This window comes from Babylonia areolata, chromosome 5 (assembly GCF_041734735.1).
Source record: "Babylonia areolata isolate BAREFJ2019XMU chromosome 5, ASM4173473v1, whole genome shotgun sequence".
NCBI lineage: Eukaryota > Metazoa > Mollusca > Gastropoda > Neogastropoda > Buccinidae > Babylonia > Babylonia areolata.
The window spans coordinates 26737351-26749850 of NC_134880.1; the positions used below are offsets into that span (position 1 = coordinate 26737351).

At 41.7% G+C, this 12500-nt stretch overlaps 1 protein-coding gene across 2 annotated transcripts in view; it reads left to right on the forward strand.

Annotated features, from left to right (window-relative positions):
* LOC143282433 (zwei Ig domain protein zig-8-like) overlaps nt 1-12500 on the forward strand; it is a 429025-nt gene that overhangs the window by 339303 nt on the left and 77222 nt on the right. The gene's annotated exons all lie outside the window — the stretch shown is intronic.

The window sequence follows — 12500 nt, forward strand, 5'->3', positions numbered from 1 at the left end:
AAAAAAAGTCATAAGTTTGCGTTGGGGAATGTGGAAGTGGGTTGATTCGCGATGGCGCGTGTGTGACTATTTGGCCAATGAAAATTGTTCAGCTCAGAGATCGACCTTGACCTCTTGAGTGATGCATTTTGCCAATCGTCCAACGGGGGAGTTTTATTGCAGAGGATCTGCTGCAGTGGCGCAATGGGTGATCTGCTGATTAATTGATTAGCGCTAATTACTCCGATTTGGAGAGTTGGAGAGTGTTCTACCACCTCTGTACGTTGATTAAAAGCCTGGACTGCCTGCCCTGACAGCACTCAGGCTTCATGGGAGAGGATGATTCATATGACACTTAATAGTGATGAAAATAGCGAACATAACTTGCCCAATGTGAACATCACTTAGCCATTTGACATGTGTGTTATATTTTTTTCGATTATGTGATTCATGGTAGCAAATCTATTACTATATTTCAGAAATCATTATAACGGTTTCCAGACTCGACAGTTTATAAAAATACCTTTTTTTAAAAATCCTATGTATGGTAATTTTCAGGATATTAAAATTATCTGGATAATATATTCAAGTTCCCATGTTCACCAGTTTGAAACTTTTAGTTGTTTAGGGTGTTGTTTTTCTTTCCCCTGAGCGGTGATAAAGGTGTTGATGACACTGAAGGTGTAACTGAGTCTGGTGGAGAGGAGAGGTGTTAGTGGTGGTGATGGTCATGGTCATGACGGAAATGGTTATTATACGGTGATGGCTGGGTTTTTTTTCGAATTTTTGTGTTCATTCTTGAGCGACGACCGAGGAACTCTTGATGTCGAAGAAGTGGTTGTGTTTTGGGTTGAGGGTGAAGAGAATAGTTGCTTCCTGTAGTTGGTGATAGTTATATATCACTAGGCGTTTGAGTGTCGTGCGATAGTACGTGATGTTTAAAACAAAAATCAGCATCTTTGAAGATTTTAAATCTTCATTACTGAGGTACTGATAGTTCGGAGGTTGGGGGGCTTGTGCTCCTATGTGCATGTGTGCGTGCGTGCGTGCGTGTGTGTGTGTATGTGTGTGTGTGTGTGTGTGTGTGTGTTAGTGTCTGTGTCTGTGTGTCTGTGCCTGTGGCTGGGTGTCTATGCTTGTGTTTGTATGTATGTGTGACAAAAAAAAAAAAAAAAAAGAGAGACAGACAGTCAGACATGCAAACGAACAACCAGAGAGACATACATACAGACCAGACAGGTAAACACGGACATATACATCAGAGAGAGCAGTAGTAGTATACAGACGATCCCTGGGTCTTCCAGTTTTATGTCCTTGGAGGTATCAGAGATCTTGCCACCATAAATCACTCCATCAGTCAGGCAGGGACCGCGTTTGTAGTGCCGGCTCTTGTATGGCCGGAAATGGCAGGACTGCAGAAATCAAACTTTTCTGTCTCAGTGTGTCCGTATATGTCTCTGGATATTATGTTTCTGCCTCTCTGTCTCCGTCTCTGTCTCCGTCTCTGTCTCTGTCTGTCTGGCTGTCTGTCTGTCTGTCTGTCTCTCTCTCTCTCTCTCTCTCTCTCTCTCCCCTCTCTCTCTCTCCCGTGTCTTTTTTTTCTTCTTTCTTTTCATTTCTTTCTGTCTCTGTGTGCTTGAGGCGTGCTTGTGCCCACATGTGTGTGCATGTGTGGGCGCGCACGTACAGGTTTGTGTGTGTGTGTGTGTGTGTGTGTGTGTGTGTGTGTGTGTGATAGGTACAGAGAGAGAAACAGACACACACACACACACACACACAAGAGAGAAGTATATCAAGAGTCAGCGACAATAGTACTGCAGACAGTCTCTGTGTATCTGTGTCTCTGTCTCAGTCTCTTTGTCTCCAGGACTCTAGGACTCTTGTATCTGTCTCGCACAGTCTGTCTCACTCTCAAGGCCACAAGCTGAACCAACACCAGCGGGAATGGACTCTCATCTTAAAAAAAAAAAAATTACAAACTCTTTGTTGAGAAAAGTAGAAGAAAACGAAATGCCATCCAGGGCCTGTGGTTTGATAAGCATACATCAGATATGATACCAGAGCACTGTGTTCATCAACATCGCGTTTTTGTTTTGTTCTTCTTCTCCTATACTTATTCATTGTATTCTATTCTGTATCATAATTATCATTTTGTTGTTTTGTTAACTTCTTTATTTATTCATTTATTTATGTATTTATGTATGTATTTATTTATTTATTTAGTTAGTTAGTTACTTAGTTAGTTACCTAGCTACTTAGCTAGTGAGTTGGTTATTTATTCATTTATTATTTATTAATTTATTTACTTATTTATTTACTTACTTATTTATTGTTTACTAATTTGAATTTTGAATCCATTGCTTTAATTACTTATATAGTTGTTCTTCTCCTCTACTTATTTATTGTATTCTATTATGTGTCATAATTATCATTTTGTTATGTTAACTTATTTATATTTTTTATTTAACGATTTATTTAACTATTTAGTTAGTTACCTAGTTACTTTGCTAGTGAGTTGGTTATTTATTTATTTATTTACGTATTTATTTATTTATTTATTGTTTACTAATTTGAATTTTGAATCCATTGCTTTAATTACTTATATAGTTGTTCTTCTCCTCTACTTATTTATTGTATTCTATTATGTGTCATAATTATCATTTTGTTGTTATGTTAACTTATTTATTTATTTATTTATCTATTTAGTTAGTTACCTAGTTACTTAGCTAATGAGTTGGTTATTTTTTTTATTTATTTATTCATTATTTACTAATTTGAATTATCAATTCATTGCTTTAATTACTTATCTATCTATTTACTTGTGAATCTTATTTTACTTATTCTCGTCTTGTTTTCCTCTCAAGCCCTGACTAAGCGCGTTGGGCTACGCTGCTTGTCAAGCATCTGCTGAGCAGATGTGGTGTAGCGTATATGGTTTTCTCCGAACGCAGTGACGTCTCCTCGAGTAAATGAAGTGACCAAGCGGGAAAGAGACTTCCAAGGATGCTGAGACTAACCTGCTCATTTGCAGAAATTTTACGCATCCACTTACTTCTCAACAAAAAAAAAGTGACCTATTTTTCCTCTTCCAGGACGTTCCTGCATGCCAAACGTTAATGAAAATCATGTCTGATACAGTGGAAAGGGGATAGGGTTATGGGTGGCGGAGGAGGGGAAGAGGGGTTCGGGGGGGGGGTGGGGGGGGTGGAGGAAAGAGTGATGGCCCTTTGATCTGACAAGCGACAGCTGGAAATTGCAGCATCGGGAATGACTCTGATGGGGTGAGAGAGAGAGAGAGAGAGAGAGAGGGGAGAGAGAGAAAGAGACAGAGACAGACAGAGAGACAGAGACAGAGACTGACAAACCGACCGACAGACAGACAGACAGATACAGAGAGTAACAGAGACACAGAAAGAAGGTGGAAGAGAGAGGGAGGAAGAAAGAGAGACAGACAAAGAGAGTCAGGCATACATGCAGACAGAGAGCACGAAAGATGAAGAGGAAGGCAAACAAGACAAGTTTCAGTTTCAGTTTCAGTAGCTCAAGGAGGCGTCACTGCGATCGGACAAATCCATATACGCCACACCACATCTGCCAAGCAGATGCCTGACCAGCAGCGTAACCCAACGCGCTTAGTCAGGCCTTGAGAGAGAGAAAAAAAGGTGAATAAATAATAGATAAGCGTACATAAATAAATAAATAAATAAATAAATAAATAATAATTATAATATAAAAAAAACAAAACAAGACAGACAGGAATGGAGAGAAGGAGAACGAGGCAGATAGACAGAGACACAGAGGCGAAATGAAAGACGGTCAGAGACAGACAGACAGACAGACGGACAAGAAACGGACAAACAGGCACAAACGAAACAGAAACTAGCGTGATCCAATTCTCCTGTGCGGTGTCACGACAGTACATAAGATGAGGCGTCACCAGAGGAATCTCCCAGCCCTCAGCATCACAATTCATGGGCAACGCCTGGGGCCATGCAAGAGGGGAAAAAAAACCAAACAAACAAACAAACACACCTACATCCGAACCCAAAGTCTGGCGCATAGCAACCAGCAGTACACACATAATTCAGAACATCACCCCCACCAAGCGAGTGCTGTAAACATCACCCCCCCCCCCCCCCCCTCCACCTCCATTTCATTTTAATGAATGTGTCTTTCCCAGTCTGTGTCTCTGTATGTATGTCTTTTCCCTTTTGCACCCTCTGGTGTTGCGCAACTCGATTTTTTTTTCAAACAGATACCAGCAGTTGTAAGCAACTGCCCAGCATAAAGCGTCACTGGCGCGACAAAATCATTCTCCAACTGGGGCGACACATCATGGAACGGGGGAAGCAGAGAACACCTGTTGCTAGCAACAGCAACAACAACATCCGAACAGACACAACAACAGCTACAACAACAACAACTAAATACGTTTCATCGAAACGTTTTGAAACGAGGCCTCGGCGACAAATTCAGCAAGGCGACAAATGTGGGTGCAACAACAGCTGTTAACTCTTTCACCGCCATAGGTGACTTTTGTCAACATCGAGGGATCATAATTATTGGTAAGACCATTTGTTCAAATCGTAACAAAAACTTGACAGCTGCTGCCAGTGTTCCCTGCCTATACAACAATGACGAACCTTTGCTCATTGACCGAGTTATGAAGCGAACAAGTCCATGTTGTTGTTTTAACATGAACGGAAGCCCGTTGTGACTGACTGAGAGCATCAGATCTAGACTACTTGGCGCTGGGGAGTGTTTTTTTCACACAGAAACCTGGCGGTGAAAGAGTTAAAGCGCCTCTGTCATGGCTTCCAAGGCTGAGGGAGCTATTCGGCCCCCCACACGCAAGCCCCCGAGGCTGATGAAAAGAGCGGCCGATTGGCAAGGAAGCAGCGTGAAGGGGAGGAGAGATAGGGGAGAAGCAGGGTGGCTGGTCTCCTTGTTAATTAAAAGACGAGTTTGAGCTGAGCTGAAAAAAGAGAGGATGAGGACACACCCACACACACACACACACACACACGCACGCACGCACGCACGCACGCACGCATGCACACACACACGCACGCACGCACGCACTCACACACACACACACACGCACGCACGCACGCACGCACACACACACACACACACAGACACACACACATACGCACACACACACACGCACGCACACACGCACGCACGCACACACACACGCACGCACGCACACACACACAAACACGCACACACACACATACGCACACACACACACACACACACGCAAGCAGTTACGCACGTCTGCGCTTACGCACGCAAGTATGCACGCACTTACGCACGCACTCTTTGAGTCACGCATATACGCACATCCATGCAGCCACACGGACACAGAGAGATGGAGGGGGTGGGGGGACGTGAACAAATAGAAACACACACACACACACACACACACACACACACACACACACACACATCCGTCTTTATGTGCGTGCGTTTGCATATATATATATATATATATATATATATAGAGAGAGAGAGAGAGAGAGAGAGAGAGAGAGAGAGATAAACATACATGCATACATGCATAAGCAGAGGGGAAGAGACAGGCTGTCAGTATTTATTTTTTTCTTATTAAAAAAACAAAAACAAATTGATTTCTTTATCCTTATTTTCGAGTTACCCTATGCTCAGAAAAAAAGATTCGGTTTTTATTATATTGCCCTGAAAGAAAACAAACGGCAACAGAAGAAATGAAATATAATTGAATTATTTATTAGGACAATGCAATTCCCATTACATGTACGTGCCAACTGGACACCTTTAAAAAAAAAAAAGAAAAGAAAAAAAAAGTCAGTCATGTAAATACACACACACACACACACACACACACACACACAGTGGTCAGGAGACTGTCACACGTACATAAACATTATCTGCAACATTTGGAGCCAAACAACTGTCACGTGGAACTGTTACCTGTCATTTGTTCCATGCATTGTTGTCTTCTTGTTTTCTTTCTTCTTTTTTTTAAATTTAGTTTGTATTTTATCTTTTATCAAGGCCTGACTAAGCGCATGGGGTAACCCCCAAAAAACAGATGTGGTGCAGCGTATATGGATTTGACCGAACGCAGTGATGCCTTCTTGAGCTACTGATACTGATGTTTTGTTGTTGTTGTTTCTTTCCCTTGGGATTAAAAAAAAAACACCAAACAATTACCGGTAGCTGTCACCACAGCTTTAATTTAGCCGCTGACAAACATTCCAATGACATTGAGATTGTTTCATTTTGTTTTTCGCGCATTTGGGGTTAGTCATCAGCCAAATGAATTTTCCTCACATTCCTTGTTGTATAATTGAATGAAACGTGAGTAATATTATCCTGCCTCTCCTCTCTCTCTCTCTCTCTCTCTCTCTCTGTCTGTCTGTCTGTCTGTCAAACAGCAATTGTTTTATTATTGTTTAGAAAGCGTTGAATGCTACTTTAAAAACAAAAAAAAGCCTTTTAAGTCTATTGGCCGAATCAGTATTACCAACGTTGATAAATTTATTAACCTTTTGCCCTTCTTTCCAAAGCTGACTTACTCTTGGTGACCCCGAAGTGCAAACATCATTGCCTCCCTTGAGTCTTTCGTTGAGCGTGCTTGCGAACATTTGTAAAACACATCCCGTCTAATAACGAAAAAAAAAAAAAAAAAAAAGCCCCCCCAAAACAAAAAAACAACAACATTTCGATGGAAGTTTGGTAGCATTTTTATTGCGAAATTATGTGGTGCTGTGTTTAAAACGGCATGGTGCTTATCATTTATCTTTTCATGCAAATCGAATGCACCCAGACTTGAATCGAATAGTTTTTTACATCACCATGAAAACCTTCACATCCGGGAATGATGTGTGAAGTATCCCACAAAAACCTTGGTTCACACACACACATACATACACATACAGAGAGAGAGAGAGAGAGAGAGATCATATGCAAATGTTTATCATAGTTTGATAACCAGCGAATTACACGGAAGACTAAAATAAAGCTTTCAACTCTCTCTCTCTTCCCCCCTTCTCTCTCTCTCTCTGTCTATATATATATATATACACACACACACAGTAACAAAAAAGAAATAAGAAAAACAGACAAGTGAGTCATCGACCCACTACCCCATTTTCATGTATTTATTTATTTATTAATTTATTTATCGATCTGTCTAGCTAGCTATTTATTTGTAATTCATTCCTTGTCTCCTTATTCGATCCTTCATTCAATCACTCATTTATTCATTCATTTATGTAACTGTTTATATATTCATATCATTTTATTGGTTGGGACGGCTTGATCAGAATCCATTATACATTTCCGTTAACATCAATGCTTTAACACAAAATGGAGGGGGGAGGCGGGGGCATGGGATGTGTGTGTGGAGAGAGGGGGGAGGGGGTGGCTATATTATGATTAACAGGGGCTTCCAGCCAGGGTTTAAAACAAATCTGACAGATTTCCCTATTTACCTTTAGGACTGAACGAATGTTTACAAACTTCCTACTACAATCTGCCGTATCTCGCTTTTATCTTTGGCTTTTTTTGTAAAGCTTGCATTCACAATGTGTACAGCAGAGTGGTTTGCTGTGGATGTGTGTGTGTGTGTGTGTGTGTGAGCATTAGCTCAACACAATTATTTTGAACACGCTGCCAATTGCAAAAAAGCACTGAATGTTGGCTTGTGTGTTTTTTTTTTTAAAGGACTTATAGAAAAGAGGGATGGAGAGAAGAAGGGAGAATTTACTGGTAGGCAGATTTGCAGATAGAGATAATAGAAAACAGACAGACTGGAGACATGCTGTTAGAGAGAGAGAGAGAGAGAGAGAGAGCGATAGACAGACAGAGACGGAGAGAGGCATACACAGTGAGACTGTGAGAGAGAATACGCGTGTTCTGTTGAAGACGAATACACCCGCTGCTAACGTTTACATCCTGTGAAATGCATGTAAACAGCTTTTCAATTGGCAATTGTGAATGGTGTTTACAATACTGCTATATATTTTCGCCAGTTTTATTTCATTTTTTATTATATTATATTAGATATATATTTTTTTGCATTTTTTTTTTTTTTTTTTTTTTTTATTCAACGTGCGTTCTCAAAGCGACAGATAGGAACAGATTTGCAAGGTCCAGGACAAACACAGCGAAGGGAAAAGTTATGATAGAGAAAACAGATACAGGGAATGGCTTTGCATGTAATCATGTTAATTCTCTGTTTCTCTGTGCTTGTCTGTCTGTCTGTCTGTCTCTGTCTGTCTCTCTTTGTCTCTCTGTCTGTGTCTCTGCCTCTCTCTCTCTGTCTCTTTCTTTGTATCTCTTTCTCATGCTCACTCTCTTCCTCTCTTCCTCCACCTCTTTTATATCGATTTGTCTGTCTACCTCTCTCTCTCTCTCTCTCTCTCTCTCTCTCTCTCTCTCTCTCTCTCCTGTGTTCTCTCTGTCTTTCCCTCTCTCTCTTTGTATCTCTCTTTGCCCCTTCTCCCTTTCTCTCTCTCTCTCCCTCTCCTTTGAGTTCTGAGCTCTCTCTCTCTCTCTTTGTATCTCTCTTTGTCCCCCCTTTCTCTCTCCCTCTCTCTCCATCTTCTTTGAGTTCTGAGCTCTCTCTCTCTCTCTGTCTTTCCCTCTTTCTCTTTGTATCTCTCTTTGTCCCACCTTTCTCCCTTTCTCTCTCCCTCTCTCTCCATCTCCTTTGAGTTTTGAGCTCTCTCTCCCTCCCTCTCTCTCTCACTTTCTGTTACTTCCGTCTTTTCACCACTCTCTGTCTATCTGTGTGTCTGTGTGTCTGTTCTCTCTCTCTCTCTCTCACTTTCTCTCGCTCCCTCTCTGTAGAACAAGACACGCCCAACGTGCAAGCCTTGGCGCTCTCAGAAGCATCTGTTGGACGGGCATTATTTATCCTAACACCAAATGCCAGCCCTGGGTGACACCCGGTGAGATTAACTCTTTGCGCACGCAAAGGAGAAAACAAGCGAAAGCCGACACGAACACGCCGATTAATCCTTTGCTGCTAACCTGCGCGTCTAATCTGCCCTGTTTCTCACTTCAAAGGCACGTTGGGTCCATAAACCACCTGCGAACAGACTGGATCTGCGCGTTGGTTTGCCAATTAAGAGGTCCTGTTAGCTTTGGTTGCTTTCTTTCTCTTTGATAAGAGCTGTTTGCGTTTCTGATTGCAGACGAACGAACGCACGCCTTTTATCAAGATGAGCGTTGTCTTCGTTATGAAAGAGTTAAAAAGAAAACGTATGTCTGTGCGCGCGTGTTATATATATATATATATATATATATATATATATATATATATATATATATATATATATATATATATATAATGTACGTTTATATGGCGCCCTTTCTCTCTAAGAGCTCAGGGCGCTTAACGTGAAAGAAAAATTATTACAAGTTACATAAAACATTCATGACCACTCTTTCTAAAAAAAAAAAACCCTCCCCCTGCCGCCAAAAGGTTACATTCAGAGGAAGAGCGGAGATTTCTTGCGGGAGTGATAAGGTCAGAAAGATATGTAGGTCCTGCGGAGTGGAAAGCAGAATAGCAGAGACTCGCAACTTTGTATTTAATTCTCGCTTCAATGGGGAGCCAATGTAGAGCGCGGAGGTGAGGAGCAATGTGATCAGAACGTGGGACTATGCGTATATATATATATATATATATATATATATATATATATATATATATATATATATATATATATATGTGTGTGTGTGTGTGTGTGTGTGTGTGTGTGTGTGTGTGTGTGTGTGTGTGTGTGTGTGTGTAAATAGATAGATAGATAGAGAGATAGATAGATACATGAGTGTGTGTGTCTGTGTGTCTGTGTCTGTGTGTTATGTCTCAATCTCTGCCTGCCCATACTTGTAAATGTCTCTTCATGTCTTCTCTTTGCCTACCTGTTTGTCTGTCTGACTCTCTCTCTCTCTCTCTCTCTCTCTCTCTCTCTCTCTCTCTCTCTCTCTCTCTCTCTCTCTCTCCACCTGCCTCCCTCTCTCCTTCTCAATGTCTCAATGCGGGGTGATATTCCTTTGGCATGCAGACCATAAATCACCAAACACACACGCGCGCGCGCGCGCGCGCTCGCTCTCGCACGTGCAAGCACACAAATATTGGGAAAAGGAGACATCTCACGGCGATGATTCATGGACTGTAACCAAGTAATATCACTTCCACGGAGACAGTCAGAAAGAAAAGGAAGGAAAGGGAAAAAGAAAGGACGGTTAGAAGAAGGAGGAGGAGAAGGAAACGAAGAGAAAGAGGAGGAGGAGAAAGAAGAAGAGGAGAAAGAGGAGGAAGAGGAGAAGAAAGAGGAGGAGGAGAAGAAGAAGGAGGAGAAGGGGGAGGAGGAGGGACGTTAGGAGGGAGAGGAGGAGGGAGATGGGGTCGAGGAGGCGGTAGAGTAGCAGAAATACAAGTAAATAAAGAGGAGAAGGTGAGGAAGGAGGAGGAGGAGAGGGAGGAGGAGAGGGTGGTGGAGGAGCAGAATTACAAGAAAAAGAGGAGGGGGGTCGTAGAAACCGTAAACAAACAAGCAAGTGTACCGGTATCAATCATTTCTCTCTGGCAAGATGCAGTACGTCAAACTGCTGTGTAATATATTACAGTTGCCGACTTGATTGATTTCGCTTCTGACCTCCGGTTCCATATTTCTCGTTACCCCCGCCCTCCTCCCTCTCCACCCCCCACCCCTATCCATCTCTCGCCTTCCTTCCTTCCTTCCTTCTCGATATCTCTCCTACCTTTGCTTCTTTGTCAATGACAATGTATATATATATATATATATATATATATATATATATATATATATATATATTAATAAACCACTTCAGAAAGTCCTGCTTTTTTTTTCTCTCTGTCTGTATGTCCTTTTCTCTTGTTTTTCTGTCTCGGATTTTATGTGTCTGTGTCTCTGTATGTGAGCCTGGATGTCTGCCTTTCTCTATCTTTCTATCTCTCACTCTCAGAGCAATGAATTTAATATGGAAGGAATTTAAAAAAACATAGTTTGGAAAAAAAATAAAAGACGGATCCAACAGCAAGAAGAAAAAAAGGAAAGAAAGAAAAAGGGAAAGAGGGAGGAAGAGAGAAATGATTTTTTTTTAAAAGAGAGAAGAAAATAATGCTTTATAGAATAGAATAGAATATGTCTTTTTTTACCAAGTGTACCGGGGTCACAAGAAATATTTATCAACACCAACCCAAGAATACACACTTCTAACCTGCCAACCGAGCAATCCACACACACACACACACACACACACACACACACAAAAGTCTTCAAACACTCCTAAGTTAAATAACGAAACAACGAGTCCCACTCCTACCCACCCCTTCTCCACCCCCCACCCCCCAGCAGCACCACACTGACACATGATTTGCGACTGCCACAACCCCCCTTCACTCACCACTTTTATATCAGCAACCACACCCCGTAAGTTATCTCTCTAATCCTTTCAATGTTCCATCGTAAAAATAGGGACCCTCTCCAAAAAAGCTGTTGACTCCAAAGAAGGCAGAAGTAGGGACAAGTTGCTCCGAACAAAGACCGGAAACAAGACTTGCCGTTCGAAAAATGGTTTGAAATCTTTGCGGACGGGTTCGCGTTGAATTGGGGGGTGGGGGTGGGGGGGAGGGTTAGTGTTTGAGATGTTGTCCAGGAATTTGTTGATCGTGCCATGTAAATCAGACGTTGATAGAGAGGGCAGATGGTGGTGGTGGTGGTGGCGGTGGCGGCGGTAGAGGTGGGGATGGGGCTGGGGCGGGGGGGGGGGGGGGGGTAACGGCGCCTCTTGAGCGGGGGATAGATAGAGGCGGTTGCTGGGAAGCCAACGGTTTAAGCGTTGGGATGGTTAAGGAAACGTTGTGAATCGGAAATTAATTCTTGACAAAAAAAAAAAAAAAAAGAAGAAGAAAATAAAGGGGGGGCGGGGGTGGTGGTCGGGTGAGGTGGTGGGGTAGGAATGGGGCTTTGTCTGGGTGGTGTTGTGTTGGTGGAATCGTGTTGTTAGGTATTCGTTCAGTTTGAGTTGATGTTATTTTGAATGATTTAGAGCAGTACCAGCAAAATCAATCACGGTCACGGCAATGGAGACACGACAAGCACTGCTCGAACAATAATGGCAACACCATTCCCAACTCTTCTTGGTTTACACAGTATCTTATCTGAAAATGTCACAATACATACAGGCTTGCATTAAGTCCTGACTTGATTAATGTACATAATCATATATAAATAATAGATATTTGGCGGATATATAATTATGAATTTAGACAATGCAGCACGAGTTATAAACAAACGAAAGGTATGAACAAGCAATAGAGCTGACATAACCTTTATTTCTTTTACTCTTCCTCGTCATGTGTTTTTTTTAAATCATTTTCTGTTAGTGGTACCCAGGAACCCACAAGAAAAATTGATTATATTGTTTTATATTCGATAATAACAAAACTTACGTTTGATTGCATTCGATTAAGTCCAACATTGTTAGGGAAATTA